The sequence below is a fragment of the Rhinatrema bivittatum genome, chromosome 1 (genome assembly GCF_901001135.1).
Source record: "Rhinatrema bivittatum chromosome 1, aRhiBiv1.1, whole genome shotgun sequence".
Lineage (NCBI taxonomy): Eukaryota > Metazoa > Chordata > Amphibia > Gymnophiona > Rhinatrematidae > Rhinatrema > Rhinatrema bivittatum.
The window spans coordinates 353,324,860-353,336,128 of NC_042615.1; positions in this window are offsets into that span (position 1 = coordinate 353,324,860).

Genomic DNA, 11,269 nt, shown 5'->3' on the forward strand with positions numbered 1-11,269 from the left:
ATGTGACCCAGGGTTGAGTAAGGGGACCTAGCCTTCGGTGACTCCCAAGCGGAAGATTGCTAGGGCAAGGGGCTGGAGCACTGCATGGCTCTAATATGGAATTGAACAAACAAGTACAAATTCAGATTGTGAGCCCTCTGGAGACGGAAAATACCTGTTGTACCTGAATATAACTCTCCTTGAGCTACAATGAAAAGGCGTGAGCTAAATACACTAAATAATAATAAGCGCCATGGTGCAGATCAGCATGCATCAAAGAAGCACAAGCACCTGACATACGGAGCATCGGAGACTGATGCAATGGCACAGACCACATCAAAATGCCCAAAGCATGCCTACTCAGTGCATTTGGTGCACAGAACCGTGACGCAAGGAGCATTGACGCTATCTTCTTCATGCCCAAAAGCACAAGTCCTCGATGCATCAAGGATTCTTCTGACACATACAAAACCGACACTGACATCATCTCTCAGGCCTCAGATCTCCTCCTCACATTCAAGGTCATATTCTCATCACAATTTAGAACGTTCTGAAACTAAGAAATGCTCCTCTTCTGCCTCGGGGACTTCTTCACATCATTACCATGATGCCCCTTCAGCAATCCCATCTGCGCCTTTGGAGCCTACACAGCACCCTGTTTGACAGGCAGCCTTGCCCACTCGGAGATATTCAGCTCGCACTATTTTGGGACCAGCTGGAGATGTCCTGCATCTGCCTCTGTTGATTACTAGGGTGCTACCTGTTGAGCAGCTATTCTCCCAGGGGCTTCGTTAGACACGCTGGATTTGGTTTGTTCTCTCATTGTTCTCTCTTTATTCTCTCTTTGTTCTCTCTTGCCGATATCCTCCATTCGGCCCTGCACTCAAGACCTGGAGCCTAACTTGGTTTCAGAGGAGAATGCTCCTCCTCTCACTCCTGCACAGAGGACACAACAGTCCAAAGGTCAAGTAGCAGAAATTGTCAGGTCATTTTTCACCTCATTTGCCAGGGAGCCAGGTAGTTCAATGCAGCCAGTTCTTTCCACCCTCACCTCTGCTTTCTCACAAGCAGCAGCTTTGGTGTCTCGCTTACCATTGACAGGTTTCTCGGCCTCTTTCCCACAGCAGTCTCTCTCTTCGGTTGCAGCAGAGTTTTCTTGTTCACCCATGGTAGTGCATCCCTTCTCTACTCCAGTCCTTCCAGCAGAACAACTACTATCTCCATGCTCATTGGAACATTCCTGGCCCAGTGGGAGATCCCTGTGTGGCACTAAGGAAGACTCAGTGGGAATCTCCTCTGACCTGCCTTCAGAACTACCTGAGGACCTTATTTTCCCCAAGTTTGTAGAGAAGATGGGGAACACTCTCAGTGTGAAGGTCCATAAGGATAAAGATCCTTGAGCAGATGTGATGTCTCTGCTACAAATCCTTGACATCCCTTCAGAGCCTATAGCATTGCTGACTCACCAGGTGTTTGACATACTACAAATGCAGAAGTGGGAAACACATATCTGGAACAGCAGCAGCTTGGAAGTTTGATCTAAAATACCAGATGCAAACATCTCCGGGCTATGGAGTAGTCCAGTTGGCCCACCAGTCCGTGGGGTCGGACTCTGCCCTCAAGAGGGCCAAAAAGACCAGAATCCACTCCAACTCGCTGCCTAGAAAAGATCATCTCGACTCCTTTGACAAGAAAGTCTTTCAGGGGTCCTGTGTGCTCCTGCAGTGGGTGCCCTGCTCTGGAGGGCCTGGAACAGCTGGCCCCTTTTGCCCATAGGAATAAGCGGTCCTTATGCCCACGTGGATGGGTGTTGCATGACTCATCTGTCTGTTATGTGGAACAATACAACTTGGGCTCCTCCTCCTGGCCTGTGCAACCGATATGATGTGAGCTTTCCTGCATGCATGTGCTCAGAGAGAGAGGTGCAAGCATCAGCATTGGCGGGGGAAACTTGCCCTCCCCTCCACAATTACATCTATGTGTGGCTTGGCAGCAGTGTAAATGTTGACTTTGTATAGCATTGACTCCTCATTTCATGATGCCCTGATCAGCTACCCAACTTGCACCACCCAAAAGTCAGCACTGTGTATAAATCTATTTATTTATTTATTTCTATGGGGGGGAGAGAAGCAAGCCTGTCGAGCTCTTGGTTCAGATCCTACCATCAAAATATGTCCAGATAAGGGTGGCGGTATGGTCATCATGGATACCACTTACAGCTCCCCTATGAGGAAAGGCTGAAGAGGTTAGGGCTGTTCAGCTTGGAGAAGAGATGGCTGAGGGAGGATATGATAGAGGTCTTTAAGATCATGAGAGGTCTTGAACGAGTAGATGTGACTCGGTTATTTACACTTTCGAATAATAGAAGGACTAGGGGGCATTCCATGAAGTTAGCAAGTAGCACATTTAAGACTAATCGGAGAAAATTCTTTTTCACTCAACGCACAATAAAGCTCTGGAATTTGTTGCCAGAGGATGTGGTTAGTGCAGTTAGGGTAGCTGGTTTCAAAAAAGGTTTGGATAAGTTCTTGGAGGAGAAGTCCATTAATGGCTATTAATCAATTATACTTGGGGAATAGCCACTGCTATTAATTGCATCAGTAGCTTGGGATCTTCTTAGTGTTTGGGTAATTGCCAGGTTCTTGTGGCCTGGTTTTGGCCTCTGTTGGAAACAGGATGCTGGGCTTGATGGACCCTTGGTCTGACCCAGCATGGCAATTTCTTATGTTCTTATGTTCTTTCAGATATCAGTTTTTATTCTCCTTTAAGTGCAGGCCCAACTCAAGCAATTCAAAAACCAAGAGGCATATTGGATGGAGGGTTATCTAATAAATTCATCTCTTCCAAACAATACACATTTTTCTTTGAACCTTTTCCTAACACTACTGTATTTTATTTAGTTCCGAAGGTCTGTTGTGTCACCTCTGGGATGTCCAATAGTCTCAGGCATTGGCTCTGTACTGGAACCATTCTCAAAGCATGTGGACTCATTTCTGCACCCACTGATACCTAAAATTCAATCTTATATAAGAGACTCTTCATATTTCATTCAAATTAGTCAAATCCTTCCACTTAGGGGAGAACTCTGTTTTTTGGTTACAGTGGGCATCACATCCCTGTACACCAATATTGCACGGATGCAGCTCTTCAAGTGATTCAAGACACATTGGTTAATAGCAATTTTTCAGGAGAATTTAGCACATTCATAACTCAAATAGCAGCTATTGCATTGAAAGAAAACATTTTCATTTTCAACAGTCATTACTACAAACAAATAAAGGGCACATCAGTGGGGGCTACATTGGCTCCCTCTATTCATGCCTATACGTATCCCAATTTAAAGAGACACGTTTATCCATCTATCTATTGGTCATTCATTTCATAGATGATTTTTTTTATCATATAGTTGGGTACAGAATAAAAACCTCACTCTGTTTTCTACTTGGATCAATGGGAGGAACCCGAATTTACAGTTCACTATTAAATATCACCATGCTAGAATATCTTTTTTGGATCTGATGGTATTTAAGCAAGAAGGAAGGCTGGTTACCAGCATTTTCTCCAAGCCAATAGATAGAAACACCCTCCTTCATTTTGACACTTATCATCCTCGCAATCTCCGTTCTAACAGTCCTGTGGGACAGTTCTTAAGTGTTATGTTTGGCAGCTCACGGGACTGCCCCGCGAGCCACCGCACTCAGCCCAGCAGCTGCCCGACGCTGCCGGAGGCATCCTGTTGTGGCAGGACACCATCATCGCTGCGTGCCACTGACCGCCACTGACACTGCCATCCTGGCCAGACTACCGCCTCCCCTTAGGAGTCCATGCGCGCTTGTGTACCATAATATAGGCCCCACAGCGAGAAACTCAGTGCAGTGTCTTCTGATGACCTCAGCCCTATCGGGTTATTTAAGCAAAGGCCCCGCAGCACTCCCTCATCTCAGCAACGGTGCTCCTTCCTAGAGTAGTGCGTGTTGCTCCTGCATTCTTGCTTGTTCCTGGCTCCTGTTTGCTCCTGCGTTCCTGATTCCTTGTTCCTGCATTCCTGTCCAGCCTTGCCTAGCCCAGCCTTGCCTAGTCCAGCCTACCTCATCCAGTCTTGCCATTCCCAACCTGTCTTGTCCAACCTCATCCTGCCCTGCCTATCTCATCCAGTCTTGCCTTGCCCAGCTGTCTCGTCTAGGGACTCGAGTGTCTTCATCCATCTTTGGCCTGAATTCCTGATGCTGGCGTCTTTCTTGGACCTGGCCATGTTTGCCTGCCATCTAAACCTGATCTCTTACTTCGACCTGATCTCTTGCTTGAACCTGACTCCGTTTGCCTGCCACTTGGACCTGACTGCTTGCTTTGCATCTCAGTACGCTTGCTTGCTGCCTGTCCCGACCCTTGGCCTGCACATGCGCGCGTCAATTTAAAAATCAGCAGCGCATGTACACACAGGGGTAGATCTTTAAAAAATACGCGATCGCGTACTTTTGTTCACCCCAGGCGCGAACAAAAGTATGCTGGATTTTATAAGATACGCGCGTAGCCACGCGTATCTTATAAAATCCGGGGTCGGCGCGCGCAAGGGGGAGCCCAGTGGCGCTGCCTGTTCCCTCCGAGGCCGCTCCGATTTCGGAGCGGCCTCGGAGGGAACTTTCCTTCGCCCTCCCCCCACCTTCCCCTCCCTTCCCCTACCTAACCCACCGACCGGCCCTATCTACCCCCCCCCCACCTTTGTCGGCAAAGTTACGCCTGCTGAAAGCAGGCGTAACTTTGCGCACGCCAGCCGGCAGCCCCGCTCATGTTCCGGTCCTGGGGGCTGGTCCGGAGGCCTCGACCACGCCCCTGGGCCGGTGCCACGCCCCTGGGCCCGCCCCCGAAATGCCACGGCACGCCCCCGGACATGCCCCCTCCCGCCCCTTTTCGAAAGCCCCGGGACTTACGTGCGTCCCGGGGCTTTACGCGCGCCGGTGGCCTATGCAAAATAGGCCACCGGCGCGCGAGGGCCCTGCGCGCGGAAAATCCGGAAGGATTTACGCGTGCAGGGCTTTTAAAATCCGCCCCACAGGTTTTGTATTTTATAAAATGCGCATCGCGACACGCGCATGTTATAAAATCGGCGTGTCCATGTACACGCTCTGGGGACCGCGCGCACATGGAGGCGCGTGCACATTTTAAAATCTGCCCAAGTGTACAGCAAGAGGTTACCCATTGAGAGATATAAAATGTGCATTTAAAAGAGGGATTATATACCAATAGAGATCTCTTGCTGAAGATCCAGTCTCACCTAACTCTGATCAACCAGTACATATTTTGTCTTTTTCAAACATATTTCCAAGCATTGGCATGTGTTGTCATTACATCACGTTTTTAAGAATCCTCCTCTGTTTGCCTGCACACTTGGCTGTAACCTCAGAGACAAACTGGTGTCTACACTTCCCCCATTGAAAGATCAGGATACTCAGGAGAACAATGGTCAGCTTACTTGCACCAAGTGTGTGGTCTGTAAAAATGTACTTAAACTGAGAGTTTTCTAGCATCTGTTTTGCCGATTAGGCACACATTGAATGGTCACTTTGACAGCAATACCTTTCAGGTAATTTATGCAATCCAGTGTCGTAAATTGTATATTTGCCACACTAAACTGACCATTAAAATGCAAATTATACAGCACAAGAGCGCTATCCGTACCAACAGTGTGGATTTTCCACCTGTAAAGCACTGGCAGGAATTCAATCACTCTCTGATACAATTAACATTTTTTGGCATACGTCTTACACCACTACATAGAGGAGATAATATCTCACTACAACTGCAGCACAGAGAACAGTCCTTCATTTACTGTTGGTTTAAATTCGATGATAGAAGGAGAAGCCTTACTATAAATAAATCAGCTGTTTAATGTTGATTTTGAATCAGGAGCCTCTCTATGAATTTGCTCAATTTTGCTCTCACCAGCTGTATAGCAGGGGATAAAAGTACTCTCTGCACCCTGTGAGTTTTAGCCTCCATGTGGTTTCTGAATGTTTAAGCATGAAGAAAAAAGGCTGAGGTAAGTCCTCTGCGGGTGGCGCTGTTTCAAATTGCCTTATAATATTTATACATATTATACGTTTTATTTATTATGAGGCAAAGGGATTGATTCCCTGTACAAGCCTTTTAAAAAAAATTGTTTTAATTCATTTTTAGGTTTCTAAAATTCTTATAGTTGATCTCATTGGCATAAGATTTCACTTTTCTGACACATCTGTTGCTCTCTGAATACTGTGAGTATGTTTGTCACCAACAATATGTAGTATGAATTGTATTGCAAATGAAAGGACAAATCTTTTATATACCCGGCTATTTTGTATTATTTTTAGAGCTGAGGGGTCACCTTCTTGATGTAAACTCTTCCTCCTGATGAAGCCGTTACCAGGTGGAACAGGGATCTTTGTCGAGGAATGAATGGATTTTGCAATGGAATTTTCTTAACCCATTTTTGTGATATTTCCTTGGGATTCCAAAGGAACTGATTTGGTGCTCAGCACAAGAATCATTGAGTTCCAGATGTTCTTGTATAATATACAAATCACACCGGTTTACAATGAAATCAAACTGACGCCTCCGTGGGCGTTTACATTGAAACAAGATAACAAGAAAGATAACAGATGTTATGGGGGTGCAGAGGAACTTGGCGAAAGTTACAGCAATTGAGCAGGACATTGATGTTAAATATATATTAAGGACTATTTTTAAAATGCACTCTTTGCATGCAGCTGAGCTGTCTAGATGTATTGGATGTGTAGATTTTAATAGTTCAGTAGCATATTATGGAAATGTTTTATTGCTGTTTACAAAATGTTGTTAATACATTTTATTAAAAATTGATTTAAAAAATAATATAGTATTTTTTGAATATCTTAATACATGAGTTTTTACTATATTTACTTGTATACTATATATATGTGTGTGTGTGTGTGTATTTATATAAACTCTTTCTTATTATAACCTTTGCTCTAAATTAGATATAACAATACTGTATATTATTAGAGATAATTCATTCAGGTTATACTTAATATACCCCTCAATATTACCTGAATCACATGTATTTTTAACCTGGGTTGCTGCCCAATTCAAACTTATTTAAAAAAAAATTGTATTAAGAGGATGGATGGTGGTTTTATAGATTTTATACGGCATTCTCCATAATACCTTCTTTAATTTAATCATTAATTACCTTCCATCCTCTATTTTTTATTTAGAACAAATCTTTTAATGTTTTAAGTATGGCTTCAACACCAGTATATTACTCATACCTTATATTTTGTTTGCTTTTTTTTATTCTTTTTTTATAAAAATTATTCTGTGTGCACACCTCTTAAATTTTTCACCATCAAAATGGCCCAAATTCTTCCATATATTTTTCACAAACTAACTTTTCTTCTTTGGAAATCCCCGATGGTAATGTTGCAATAATAATGCTTTAAATTTCAATGTTTACTTAGCTTTTAAAAGTCTCAGATAATCCCGATGTTGAGTCACTGTGTCCGCAAGGGTGGTATTACAATATTCCGTATAAAATCTATGAAACCACCATCCATCCATCCTCTTAAAAAAATTTTCCAAAAACATTTTTTGAAAATTTTTTTAAATAAGTTTGAGTTCGGCAGCAACACTGGTTAAAAATACAGATGATTCAGGTAATATTGAGGGCTAAATTATATATATGCATATATATCATTGTCATTTACTTATTTATTATAAGCTTTTCCAAAGAAAGAGCTCAAAGTGTATTTCGCAAAAAATTAGAACTATATCATGCAGCATTTTGATAATATGTCAGAGTTAACATTTGAATAAAGCACAATAATGTAAAAAGATGAAAAACACAGGGATAAGGCATTAAAATCACAGTAATTCTGCTAGATATCATAGTCTTATTGGAGTGAATCCAAGGAACTGCACTGGCTTGCATCCCGTCTCAGCAGCTCTCTATACTGACAGGTAGATTTTAAAAGCATTGCTCACGCAAAAATGGCCCCATGCATACATATGTGGGCCACATGCAAACAACGCAAATTTTAAGAAGCTGGGAAATACACGCGTACAAACCTGTGTGCGCGTCAAAAATAAGGAGGCAGAAAAGGGCGGGGAACGGGCATTCCAGGGTGGAGCCAAGGCTTACGTGTGTAACCCCCGAATTTTGAAAGGCTGAATATGGTAACATGCACCATGTTACCTGTGTAACTTTACTACTGGTCCTGATGAGGTGCAAGTCTGGAGGATTTAGATCCTGAACATAGGAAGGGGGGGGGGGGGGGTGAAAGAGAGAGAGAGAATAGGACATCCTATATATATCCTTGTTAAATATCCTCTCTTTTACTTGTGTACTCACCCAGTTACCCCCTCCCCTGTTCATTGTAATTTCCTTTCCTTCTCAGTTTTTTGTAAACCGACATGATGTGTCCTACGAATGCCGGTATAAAAAAGTTATTAAATAAATAAATAAATAAATATATCTATATATAGATATATATATACTAGCAGTACCCGGCCACACGTTGCAGTGGCAGAGTCAGGTTCTTTACCCTCCCTCCCCCTTCCCCTTACTCATTTACCTCAGTCCCTCCCCTGTCCCCACTCCAACTCTCTCCCCTCACACTCACCTCCCCCCTCATTCTCCCTCCCCTCACTGTCACCTCCCGCCTACTGCCTACCCTTCAGATCAGAAAGCTTTTGTCTTTCTATTTCTGTGGGAACCCCCCCACCCAAAAAAAAAAACCAATCCCATCCCTTTAAATCAAATAATAACCCCCCACCCTCCTGCCCCCTCCCAAGACCTGGGAAATTAAAAGTGTTGGTGCTACCTGTGGTCTGTCCCTGGGCGTCTGTGCGCGTTATGTAGCCAAATAGGGGAATGCCTAACAAAATTTGCACTTCCAAATTTGTTTTGTGGTCTGGGGAGGGCTATTTTGGTGCGTTCCCGAGATCGTGCAAGTTTAGTGTATGTATTTGTGTGTGAACCTCCCCCTTCCCCCAAAAAACAACCCTATGAGAAAAGTTCTCTTAAACTAACCACCCCACACTCTCCTGCCCCCCCTCCCCCAGCCCCGCGAAAAACAGTAGCCCACCCCCTGCCCCCCTCCCAGAGTTGCTGAATGAATGAAACCTGCCCCCCCCCCTTGTGACCCTCCCCAAGATGTTCGCAATAAATTCATTACCACCCCCCACCCTCTAGACCCCCCGAGACCTGATAAAAATGTCAGTCCGTGGAGCGGGCATTCAGGAGCAGTCCGGGAGCGATGTATTGGCATTGGTCCGTTGGCTGCAAGCACTGAAACAGGTTCCGACGGCCCTTTGCCGTTACTATGTCAGTGGGGTGGAGCAATGGCAGTGGTAGGTCCTCTGACATAGTAAGGGCAAAGGGCCGCCGGCTGCCAGTCCTGAAAATGGCACCGAGGGGCCCTCGCCCTTACTATGTCACATGGGCTACTGCCGCCATTGGTGTCCCCGAGTGGCATAGTAAGGGAAAGGGCCGTCGGCGCCATGTTGATTGCTGGCAGCCGACGGCCGTAGTGCAGGAGATGTGTCCCGGACCGCTCCTGGTCCCCCGCTGGAGCCTCCCGGACTTCTGTCAGGTTTTGTGTGTGTTGTGAGGGCCTGGGAAGTAAATAAATTTGGCATGTGTGTGGGGGGTGTGAGGAGGGTGGTGGGTGTATTTTATCTGTAAAGGAAATAGTTATCTTCCGGCGAAAAAAGTGCACAGATGTGTTAAAATGGAAGTGAAACCTGGACTGGCGAAATGATTAATGTAGCGTGTGTTAGTGTAAGCTGTAACAGATGGCGCTTACATCCAGCAGATGTCGCTGTTTTCTGGAAAAAAATTTTAAACCTATTTTACCTATCACAGGTGTGACATATCTGTAATGTAAGTACAGAAGAACCTTCCTGTATGCGAATTGAAGGTTGTGTCCAAATTTGAAAGCAATCGCTTCAGTGGTTTCTGAGATTAGCGATTTTGTCCAAACTATTTAACATTTTTATTTATATAGAAGATATATATATATATATATATATATATATATATATATATATAAAACAAGAGGAGTTGATTTGTACAATACGCTAGAGACTGCACTGTACAAATCAACTCCTCTTGTTGGTACCTTTCATTGATTCAAAAGATAGAAATTCATCTGTCATATCAAATTTGCAGTTAATTCCTCCATGAATGTAAAACCACACACCCCCCATCCGCACCGAGATGAAAGTGTCCCTTCTTACTGTTATGGTCCCTGGCCGTGCCCCAGTCCCTCCACCTACCTCAGGGACTGTCCGGGCTGCTGCGATGCTTCCTCGGACCTGCCTGACTCCTGCCGCGGCGCTTCCTCCTCGAGGGAGACGCTGTCGATTCTCTGCGGCTGGCCCCGACCCCTAGGCGTGCATGCGAGTGTGCAGGGGCTGTCTCTTAAAGGGGCCAGCGCGGGAAACACAGTCCTACCTGGGATGACGTCAGACGCTATCAGGGTATATAACCCTGCAACTAGAGCTTCTCCGGGCCTTGCAACGAGGTTCGCTCTGCTGAGTTACTAGCTGCTGTTCCTGGTTCCTGACTTCTGGTTTTGGCTTTCGACTTTGGCTTTGTCCACTGACTACTGACTTCAGCTTCCGTCCTTTGGCTTTGACTTCGGCTTCTGACTCCTAGCTTTGACTTCGGCTTCGTCCACTGACTACTGACTTCAGCTTCCATCCTTTGGCTTTGACTTCGGCTTCTGACTTCTGGCTTCTGACCTTGGCTCGTCCACCGGCCAGGGCCGGCGGAAGCACTAGGCGAACTAGGCGGTCGCCTAGGGCGCCAGCTTCCCGGGGGCGGCACTGCCCCGGTAAAATTAAGAGAGCCGCGCTTTCAAGCATGTGAGTCCTTTGCTGTCAGCCCGGGCGGAACGTGGCAGGACAGCTGGAGTCAGCGGCACCGGGCGTGCTCTCTTCTTCCCGCCCCCCCCCCCCCCCCCCCCGCGGTCCGGAAGAGGAAGTGGAGAGCATCGGGTGCCTGCGCGGGAAGAAGAGGCCACGCTAGTGTCCGACGGGAAGAAGACTGCAGCGCGGCTCGGAGGAAAATGGAGTTTCAACCGCGGCTGATGGGACTCCGCCTCCGCGAGGGCTGAAAATGAAGAGGTTAGCGTTGGGAGGAGGCTGCTGCTGCCGCGAGTTCCCGGGGTGGGGGAGAGAGAGAGTGAATGAACGAGCAAGCATGTGTGTTTGAGATCCTGTGTGTGTGAGTGAGAGATTGCATGTATGTGAATGATTGAGAGCCTGTGTATGT